This window comes from Fukomys damarensis, unplaced genomic scaffold (genome assembly GCF_012274545.1).
Source record: "Fukomys damarensis isolate Sample0158 unplaced genomic scaffold, DMR_v1.0_HiC HiC_scaffold_15, whole genome shotgun sequence".
In the NCBI taxonomy this organism is placed as follows: domain Eukaryota; kingdom Metazoa; phylum Chordata; class Mammalia; order Rodentia; family Bathyergidae; genus Fukomys; species Fukomys damarensis.
In genome coordinates, this window is record NW_022900927.1 from 63,729,209 (window position 1) to 63,740,236 (window position 11,028).

Genomic DNA, 11,028 nt, shown 5'->3' on the forward strand with positions numbered 1-11,028 from the left:
GAACGCCACTCAGGAGCCCTGAGCCCGAGTACCCGTCACACCCAAGTGTACCACTGCCCCGGCAGCCTGCGATCCTTTCGGCCAACTTAGGGATCGACAGATTCCTTGTATAAGACGCAAAGCCTCACTTCCACTCCACGGAGCGTGAACAGCCAAAAAGGCCTCCACGATGCTGGGCCCTAACACCCAGCGAGGCTCCGGGAGCTCGAAGGAGAAAGGAGAAACCCAGGAGGGAACACACCAGGCTAGATGGTAAACAGACCTTTATTAGTCTGGCCAGACGGCGCTCTCGGAACCAAGTAGCTGGCTCAGAGAGGCACCAGCTCAGGGCCTGAGGTCCTTTTTATAGGGAGGTAAAAAGTGGGGGGTTAACATTTTAGGCTTGCAGGCAGGGGACAAAGGTTTGCTGATTTGAGCTGGTGGTCAGCAGCCGCGTACTGGGCAGTCACATATTGATGAGTAACAGATACCACCTATAGGATGTTTCAAAGGTCACCAAGACATTCCGGATGAGCAAACAGCTTGACAATTAACTTGGGGTCTCTAGGTCTAGAGCCACTAACTTACACGTTAATCAGGATCTGGACTTCAAACAGTACAAGATTGCCTTACATTCCTAGGGCAGGGTTAGAACAAAGGTCGGGGCTATGGCTACAATGGGAGGGGTCAGAGCCCTGTCTCCTAGGCCCTTTGTCATTTAGCATGGGCTTGTAATTTAGGTCTTACACTTGAAGTTTTGATTTTTCTTTTTTGGTGGAACTACTCATCTCGCACCTGGTGGAGTGTCTTGTATGTGACACGTAGCAAATGTTTGTTGAATTGCACTGGATTACACGGGCTGAATCTCAATTCAGCAATCTTAAATACACAATGACAACTCTGTATAGTTTTTATTCTTTGTCCTGGTCCAAAAAAGAGCTTAAAGTATTTAAAGCATGTTAATTTTCTCCTTTTCCTACTTAATTCAGTAGGCACTCAGAATTTTCAACAATATTTATTTATTTGTTTATTTATCAGAGACAGGGTCTGGCCATGCAGTTCAGGCTAGCCTTAAACTCACTATGCAGCCTGGGCTGGCCTCAAACTCATCGTTATTCTCCTGCCTCAGCCTCCCGAATGCTGGGGTTGCAGGAGTGTGCCTCCACGCCCTGGCATTTTAAAAAAGAAGTATTGCCGGGCGTGATGGGGCACACCTGTAATCCCAGCACTCCAGAGGCTGAGGCAGGAGGATCACTGTGAGTTCGAGACCAACCTGGGCTACATAGTGAGTTCCAGTTCAGTCTCAACTACATAGAGAGACCCTGTCTCAAAAAACAAAGCAAAAATAAAAAAATAAAAAAGAAGTATTACTGGGACAGAAAGTGAAAAAAACAAAAGCAATCCCTCAAAGTGAGTTAAAGTGCATAAAACTGAATTCTTATATCATTTTCATGTCTTGTCATACTGCTTCTCCACCCCGCCCCTCTGCAACAAAGCCATTAATTACATTGGCTCAAAACACAAATTTTGATAGGGTGACCATGGGCCACACTTTACTGGGGGTCAGGGCAGAATTTTGGGGGAGAGAGCACAATTCAAAATAGAAGTCCTATGGGCCAGGGATTTAGCTCAGTGGTTCCGCTCCCTGCTTTGCAAGTGCAAGGACTGGAGTTTAAAAAAAAAAAAAAAAAAAAAAAGCCTCCTTAATAGTAGAATTGCGATATCTCCTTTTCAGTCCTGCTTCTATTCCTCCCCTGAGGAAAAAGAACCTGCTCAGTCATATGCTCCATTTGGTTAACTGGGCAACAGACCTTAGTCCTCTCGTGGGGAATCGGCCTTCAGTTAAAGTGCCTGGGTTCGAACCTGAGCTCTGCCACTTAACCTGTCATCCGTGTCTCACTTGGACGGATGCCATTGTCTGTCTCCTGTGACCCAAGCCCACATAAGCCCCAGCGTGTGACGCATGATTGGCCAAAAGCTGCCACAGAAATTCATTGTCTTTGGCCAGGGGTTAGACTGAAGGTGGACTTGTACCTAGTTTCCACCGAGGCAGACTTTCTGCCTGGGTGCTGGCTGTTCCAGCTCTCCTGGGGCTCAGAAATTAGATTCGACCTTGGAGAAAGGGAGGCACAGAAAACAGGAAAAGCCTGGCTGTTGCTTCATTGCACCTGGACTTGGGACCTCATGCTCAGGGGGCAAAAGAAACAATTCATTTGTCAAGCTCCAAACAATTTTGTTATTTACAGCCAAATGGATGTTTATCTGATATATTCAGTTTCTAATTTATAAAGCGAGGATGAAAATAGCACGGATGAGACAGGAGGAAATAAGGTTATCTCCGTCACAGCTGACGGTCGTAAATGCAGAGAACCCTGAAGGCTCCATTAGGGAAACCAAGCGATTAGAACCAAGAAGCTAAGTCAGCAAAGCCCAGGACACCGCACCATGCACAAAACTCAGCTGTGTGTTTTTACACCAACAGCTGACATTAACCTGCAATAGTATCAAAAAGAATAAAATACTTCAGGAAAAACATGACCAATGGGGAGGAACACTTGTATGCAACTATAAAACATGCTGAAAAAAACAAAACAAAACAAAACAAATAAACATTCTGTATTCAGGGACTGGAAGGCTTAATACTATAAAGATATCAGTGCCGCACAAAGCAATTTACAGATCAATGCAATTTCTATCAAAATCTCAGTGACTTTTTTTGACAAATAAAAAGATCCATCCTGAAATTCATGTGGGATCTTAAGGAGCCCCAGATAGACAAAACAATCTTGAGAAAGAAGAACAAATTTAAAGACTTATACTTCCTAATCTCAAAACAATGCAAAGCAGTGGCAATCACTAGTAGTTTGTTGGTAGAATGAGCTCGAAATAGAATAGGAAACCCAGAAATGAACCTTTACATATATGGTCAAAGGATTTTAGACAAGGGTGCTGAGTCTATTCAATGGTGAAACAACAGACTTTTCAAAATACGGTGCTAGGGAAAAATAGATATTCACAGGCAGAAGAATGAAGAAGGACCTTTACTTTACACCACATACAAAAATTAACTCAGGGGCTGGGGATTTAGCTCAGCGATTCGGTGGCCTGCCTTGCAAGCGCAAGGACCCGAATTCAATCCCCGGTACCAAAAAAAAAAAAAAAAAAAAAAAAAAAAAATTTTTTTTAGAAAAAAAAAAAAAAAAAAAAAAAAAAAAAAAAAAAAAAATTAACTCAGAATGCATTAAAGACCTAAATGTAAGACCCGAATCTAAAAAGTTCCTAGAAAAAATAATAAGAGAACATCTTTATGACTTTCAATTGGGCAATGGTATTTTTTGGATATGACACCAAAAACAAAGGAAACAGAAGAATAAAGCAGTAAATTGTACTTTGTCAAAGCTAAAAACTTTTGTGCATGGAAGGAGGCTATCACTGGAGCAGTGAATGGGAGAAAACACAGTGTCTGCAAGTCAAATAGTGGATGAGGTGTTAATGGCCTGAACATGTAAAGAATCCTGCAGCTCGGCAACAAAACGCAATTAAAATGGACTTTAATTGCTTATTAATGTAAAGGACTTCAATTTACTTAGCTGAAGGACTTGAGTGGACATGACTTTAAGGAAGATATACAGATTCCAATAAGAACAGCAAGATGGATTCACCAGTAGTCATAAGGAAAATGCCAATAAAAGCCACAATGAACTAGCACTTCATAGCTACTCAGTGGCTATTATTTAAAAAACCAAAAAACCAACATAACGAATGTTGTCAAGGACGTAGAGACAGTAGAACCCTGTCCATTGTTGGTGGGAGTGTAAAACTGTACAGCCACTGTGGACAGCGTGGAAGTTCTTAAAAAATTAAAGAGTCCTTATACCATGTAAGGCAGCAGATCCACTTCCAAAAACGGAAATCAGAACTTGGACGGATATTTGTATTTCTGGGTCCATCGCACTATTAAAGGAAAGGATGGGCCGGGGATTTAGCTCAGTGGTTCTGCCGCCAGCCTCGCGAGCACAAGGTCCAGAGTTCAATCCCTGGTACTGAAAAAAAAATTAAAAGTGAGGGCACCAAGAGGTGGAGGGAGGGGAGCGGGACCGGAAGAGGAGGGGATGGAAAGAGAAGCCAGATGTTTTATGGAACAGCATTGCCGCCCCACGATGACTGTTACCACTGTGCACTGCAAAAACTGCAGCATGGTTCAGGCCGTACAGAAGCTGGAGGCAACTCAGGTGCCTGGGGCTGGGTGCAGACATCAATGGGACGGACATTACTCAGCCTTTCACAGGGATGGAATCTTACTATGTACTACAACAGGATGAAGGGGCTTTTCCCCCCATTAATTTAATTGTACACTTAACAGTACATTTACATTCATCATTGGGATCTTGTACCTTTACATGATATATCTTGGTTCTTATTTTTTCCCCATTTAACAGGATGAATCTTGAAACAGCATGTTTGCTATGTGATAGAAACATCAAAGGATGACTGTTGTATGATCCCGTTTATATATTTTTTTGGTAACAGGAATTGAGCTCAGGGCTTTGTGCTTGGCAGGCAGGCATGGCGCCCCTGAGCTACATCCCCGGCCCGATCCCACCTATATGAGCTATGTATAAAATTCAAATTTATGCAGACAGGAAGATAGAGTAGTGGGTACCAGGGCCTAGAGAGGGGAGAACGGGGGAATTAGTGTTCCTGAGTTCAGAGGTTCGGTCTGGAAGATGGAAAATTTCTGGAATGCATATGAAGCCTGTGAATGTACTCCATGGCAATGAGTTGTGTATTTAAATTCGTTTTTAAAAGGTTAAAATGATGATAAGCTTGATGTCCTGAATCAGCCCACAAGAAAGCTTGGGTCTTGGCGCTGTAATTCCTTAATCACTGGGTCGGGACTGCCCCGAGTCATTCACAATGCTTTATAATCCTGTCCTGCCCGGCTGCCTCCTGCGTCCTGCCCTCGGGGCTCTGAGGCCCAGAAACGACCCTCAAGGATGTGGGATGGTCAGGCAGGGGCTGCAAAGGTTGCTGACTGAGAAGGAATTGGAGAGAGTGCACTGGCTTGGGATGTAGGGAGTGGACTTTGCTGCTGACCCTGGTCAGGGACACGCAGTGCAGATAGCGGCCCGACTGGGCCAGGGGAGAAGGCTCAGTGGGAAAGGGCGGGATTCAAACACAGACGGCCCCGCGCAGGACCTGGCGGAGCAGGGCTCCGTGACTGATCGCTGCGAAGAAAAACGACACCGAGGACGACGACCCAGCACTGTGGGCTGTGCTGCTGGGGCTGGAGGTGTCGTCATGGGGCTGCGCTGTGGGCTCAGCTACCGGGAGACGGGCTTGGAGGCTGCGTGCTGCTCTGCGCTTCTACCCAGGGCCCTTCGGAATTTCTGCGAGCCGAAGACATCCGTCCTTGTTGGTGGGCTAGGCTCTATCGTTAGTTAGCAAAGATTAATTCCACCAGACACCCGTGTAAGAGCCCAGGACACACGAGCATTAACCTGGGCTTACCTAAGAAAGTTCAGATAGCAGAAAGCATGCGTTAGCCCTTAAATCTGTGCTGCTGTACCCTGCTAGCACTGAGTCGCTTCATAATGGTCCAATAGAGGGCCGGGGATTTAGCTCAGTGGGTCTGGCGCCTACCTTGCAAGTGCAAGGACCTGAGTTCCATCCCCGGTACCAAGGAAAAAACAAAGGTTCACTGTAGCAGTTCTTCCTTTTCCACAGAACACAGCGATCAGCAGTCACGACTCTCCGTTGTTCAGCCTTCAGTACAGACTTTGTACAAAGAAGTAGTCCAGGAGTACTTGCTGGTGTAAGTTACTGAACATAGCTAAGGCGCAAAATAGAAGCTGGTTTTTAGAAGCCCAACCAGAAAAAAGGAAAAATTAGCCTCTGTGTCAGTTTTTGATTTGAAAAATACCCACCCTCCCACCATTCTTGAGATTACTCTGCCATTCCTACACGTGTATCCTGCTTCTAAACACCATGGAATTATCGCTTTTAAAATAAATTAAGCTATACAGTAAAGGAGTTGAACACAGATATTCTATGCATGCTTTGAAAAACTGGAAAACAACTTCAAAATAATCGCAATGCTGTTTTCCTGCAATAACGTGACAAACATCTAAAGAAAAATATTTAAAATTGATCAGAATCCCTGGAAAGGCGGAAAATTTACTCGTGGGTCTTACTGGTGACTGCAAATTTCTTTAACACGTATTCTTGTGTGTTTCACTAAATTGTGACAAGAACGCTCATTTTGGCAAATTGTTTTTAAAGAAGTCTAAAGAGCGTTACCCTCACTGGTGGCGATCGCTTTCTGAGAACCCAGAGTTGAACCCTAACCTTCTCCACGAGCTGCTCCCTCAGCTGCCTTCTCATCACGCACCCTCACTCTCCATACCTCTTCTCAAAAGCTATCCCTTTAAAACAAGGTCTCAAATTTATAAAGAATCAAAAGGCACACACAGAAATGGCCTCCATCCTCTCCCAGCCCGCCCAGTTTCCCTTCCAGAGAAGGCTGAGGTTTCCAAAAATACACGGCCAGCCGCTTCCCAACTGTATTACCCCAGGCCTCGCTTCGAGTCACTTCTCATATTTGCGCTTTTATTCGAAAGAGTGCAAATCTCACGGTCAGCCTGGATGGTGGTCCTTTCTTAGGTGCTCTGAGAGAGCGTGGAGGGCTTCACACCGCATCACTGAGGCTCTGCAGCTTGTGGCCGATAGCGCTGCCATTCACAAAATCCATTTTACGCCCGGAACGCAGCTGGACCACATTTCCTTCCTCCCTCCAAGGTGGCCTGGGCTCCCTCTGTGGTTGACTTGTGGAGCACAGGCAGGGGAGGTGCTTGCCCCTTCCAAGACCCTGCAGGATCCTTCTCACTTATTTGCTCGCATCTGTTAACTGATTAGGGATCCCGAGGTTCCTCTGCAGGGGATTTGGGAAGCTAGGGCCACAGGCAGAAGGGGCCGGATTCATACTCTCCAACCTCTCCCAAATAGACACAGAAAAAAACGCATAGTAGAGTCTGTGGACACAACTGGTAACAGTTGTTGGGAAGCCCTGGGTTGTGGGATTGGGGTGGGAAGATTAACATTCTGCCTTGTTCATTTACAAGTTATGGGAATTTTATGCAAATATTTAGTACTGTACTTTGATATTAGTGAAATAAATAAAATGTAAAAGAAACTCAAATTCATACAGATGAAAAGAACGAGGAGAGGTAAAAGGAAGTTGTTTTGTTTGAATAGAGTTTGACAAGAAGAAAACGTTATAATAGCATGTATACTTAGCTACAGTAAACACTTAAAAACAGCTAAGATGTATTTTGTCATATGTAGCTTACCAAAATTTTTAAAGTAAGGGGATTTTCTTTTCTTTTCTTTCTTTCTTTTTTTGTGTTTTGTGGTACCAGGGATCAAACTCGGGACCTTGCACTTGCAAAGCAGGTGGCAGAACCACTGAGCTAAATCCCCGGCCCTATGTTATTTTATTTATGTGTGAAATTTTTATTGTTAGCAACATGAACTTTTTATCCTTTGGAGAAAGGAGGAAGCAAAGATCGCTATCAATCTTAGGGACCAAAACAGTTATTCTCTGTAAGAGCACAGAGACGTATTAAAATCTTTTATTTTAATTTAGGGTACATATTTAAATTTTAGAAAGCTTTTAAGTAGACACACTCTCCTCGGTCGGTTTAGTCTGATCTGCAGTTACCATTTTCCGAGATCTCTAACAGCTTGTCCCCTGTGGTAAAATGTGCGGTGACGTGAGCAGGGAGTGACAGACCGTGGAATCTCCTCACAAGACACGGCTGCGTGGGCTGAAGGTCGTGAACAGCAGACACTTCTTACTGGAAACGCGCTTGTTCGCGGACTGAGGACCCTCACATCAGTGAAGTCACCTGCTCTGTGTAGCTTGACTGTTCTCTCAGAGTTCTGAGATGCCTTCTCTACAAAATCTATTTTGTGCTCTGCTGAAATATTTCTAATGTCACTTTTGCTTCAACTTCTAGAGGTTTGAATGGCAGATCTTTATAAATTAAACCACGTGCATCTTTTGCGAAGGAGTGTAGGTTCTGTTTTGCTGGGATCCATTCATCCAGGCTCTAATCCAAAACTACGTCACAGCAGTAAGGCTCCAGCAGTCACGGGATCCTCTTGGGCTCTGACCAAAGTGACCCCGTACTCCTCTTTGAACACCCCCTCTACCACACAGCCCATCAGCATGGCACAAGAACGCAGTAAGACTTCTTCACTCCTTCTGGACCACAACCTTTGAATGTAAGAAATTTAATTTCACAGGACTTGGTCAAAGGTTTACACGTGTCCTGAGAGGGTCTGTTCACAAGAGCCATAGCAGACTTCCTGCAGTACCACTCACTTAAACGCATGGCACCACAGTCAGGAGCTGAACTGTTTTTATTCATCACAGAGACAGTGCCAGGGTCAGTTTTCCCAACATGTTTGGCTTCAATCTTCTCAGTTTGGGGAGTTAATGATAACTGCCTTTTCTCCTCTTAGTTAAAGAGATCATTCCGCATTTCTGTCGACGACAGCCAAGCAGCTGGCGAAGTTGCCATAAAGCCTCACGTAAAGATACAAGTTCCCAATGATGAATGTAAATGCACTGTATAGTCCGGCTGGCTGTACCGCTTGGGCCCTGAATAGCAGATGCCACCGCCTCCATGGGGATTTTATTTTTTTTTGGTACTGAGGATTGAACTCAGGTCCCTGATATCCTGATTGGAAGCCACCAATAAAGCCATCCAGAGTACAAGTAGAACTTTTCTTGCAAAGTAGAAGATGCTGAGCAGAAAAAAAAGATGCCATCACAGTGATGCTTTGCTTCGAAACAGCAAAACTCTCTGTTCAGTTGAATTAGCTCGTTACCGCTAGTCCAAGAGGAAAGAAAGCACATCAGGAGCCTCGGAGAAAAAGCAAAAGTAAGCTTTTATTAATGTCTGTCTGCGTTCACAGGGGGGAGACTGGCCCCGTGCAGCACTCGGCAGAGGAGGATACACCTCTGGGAGAGGTGTGGTTACAGATAAGGCGCATCTGACACACATTTATTGGTTACAGGGTCTGTAGTCCTTGTGCTTGCCAGGCAGGTGGTGGAAACACTGAGCTAAGTCCCCAGCCCCTACAGGGTCTGAATATCTAGCAGGCGGCTCGGCTGTATCCAGGCAGGTGAGGCAGGACAGACCCGGGCATGTTGAGCAGAGGAAATTTCAAGTAGGGACTTTCCCCTTAGTGAGCCCAGCTTGAACCATGAGATGGAGATTCCCTTTCAGTTTGACCAGTCCAAGCGCAGGTACAGAGACTGCCCTATAGTCGGTCAGTCCATCCTTGCCTTCCTTCTTTCAAGGATGTTTATTATTGGTGTTCATGACAGAATACCGGCTGTCACATGTGACCCTAAAGGTGACATTTTCACTTATTTCCTTTTCAGGGGCAAATAGATCTATTGTTTTACAACAGGGAAAGTATAGCTTATAAATAATGCGCACTTGGTAAAGCTGATGGTTTTTTTGTTTTGTTTTGTTTTTTGATACTGGGGCTTGAACTGCAGTCCTTGCTCTTGTGAGGCAGGCGGTGGAACTGCTGAGCTAAATCCCCTGCCCTGATGGGTTTTTGAAAGTATATGTTTGCTTACCTTAACAAAAGGGACTATGCTTTCTGTGATTGTGGAGAAACGGTCTTGGGCGAAGTAGGTTTCATCAGGACTTAATTGGTTGACATTTCTGCTGCCCCAAATCCATAGCTTTTAGGTCTGACTTGCATGCTGTGTTAGGCGAACCCATGACTGAACAGCAAAAAATGGTTATTGGGTTCTCTTTCTGAGTCTGTTTGACAGGTGTTACATGGCTTTATGTCTATAGCAACTTCTCTGCTTTAACATTCGTGAGCCTACACTCTGTCTTTGTAATAAACTGCCAAGCCTTTCACCCTTTCCAGGCCCCAGGAGGCACTGAGCTGAGAGTTGTCTTGGAGCTCACCGTGACCTCAGCTCCAAGGGTGCACCGCCCAGGTGGACGCAGCATGTGGTCTCGCGATCCTGTGCAGAGCAGTTGACTTCCAGTTGGCAGGGCTGATTTGGAACCTAGCTTTGTATTTACTTAAGATTTAATGAGTCTTTGGGGAAAATAATGAGGCATGTGGAGCTGAGGGCCCAGGATGGAAACATTTGCTCTCTTTTACAAAAACTTTCTAAACCTCTCTCTAGCTCTCTTTTTATAAATAACCCTCCCTGTTCCAAAATAGATTTAGTATTTGCACTTGAAAACAGTTTATCCCCAAAACTTTATTTGCTGAACTAAAATTTTTATTAAGAAAAACTAACTTTTATTAAGAAAACTATTCTGGCCAGTGTAATTTCTGTCCTAAGTGATAACATATTCTAAGAAAAATCTCTTTTACCACTCTCTCGCATCTGGTTTTGCATTAGTGCATCACAGGCTCAAGCTTATATATGTTTTATGCCTCTTCCGTGCTAACCATGCCCATCTGAAACAAGCTGGTAATACATGTAAAATAAAAACTTTCTTAATGAGTCAGTACTGATGAATGACTACTCAAAGCTTGGGAATTTTGGAGGCTGTCTGTAAATGTCCTTTTTAATTTATTGTGGATTATATTATAATTTGTCTATAATAAAACAATTTATATGTAGACATCTCCTATTGGGGCATAATTACATTTAGAGTTGGCAAATATTAATTATAGGAAAAGATAGGAGAAACTTCTTGAGACTAGGAGAGGTCTCCAAAATTAAAAATGTGAAAATACAGAGTCTTTGGGAAGAAGGGTGGAAAGAGAAAAGGAAGGTTCTGAGCAAGACTGGTGATGGGAGGCGTGGGACATTTAAACGAGTACTCACGAGCCACAGGGCCGGTGAGGGAGGTTAGACTGCAGAGGAACAGTGACACTCAACGGCAAGGTCACACACCGGGAGGTCTGACATGAGACTTAGTTCAGGAGAGCAGATCGGAGAGAGGGAACGAGAGAGAGAGAGAGAGAGAGAGAGAGAGAGAGAGAGAGAGAGAG

The 11,028-nt window shown here is 44.4% G+C and overlaps 1 pseudogene; it reads right to left on the reverse strand.

Annotated features, from left to right (window-relative positions):
* Positions 1-7,651: 7,651 nt before the first annotated feature.
* On the reverse strand, positions 7,652-8,564 carry LOC104867116 (annotated as a pseudogene).
* Between the last annotated feature and the right edge of the window lie 2,464 nt (positions 8,565-11,028).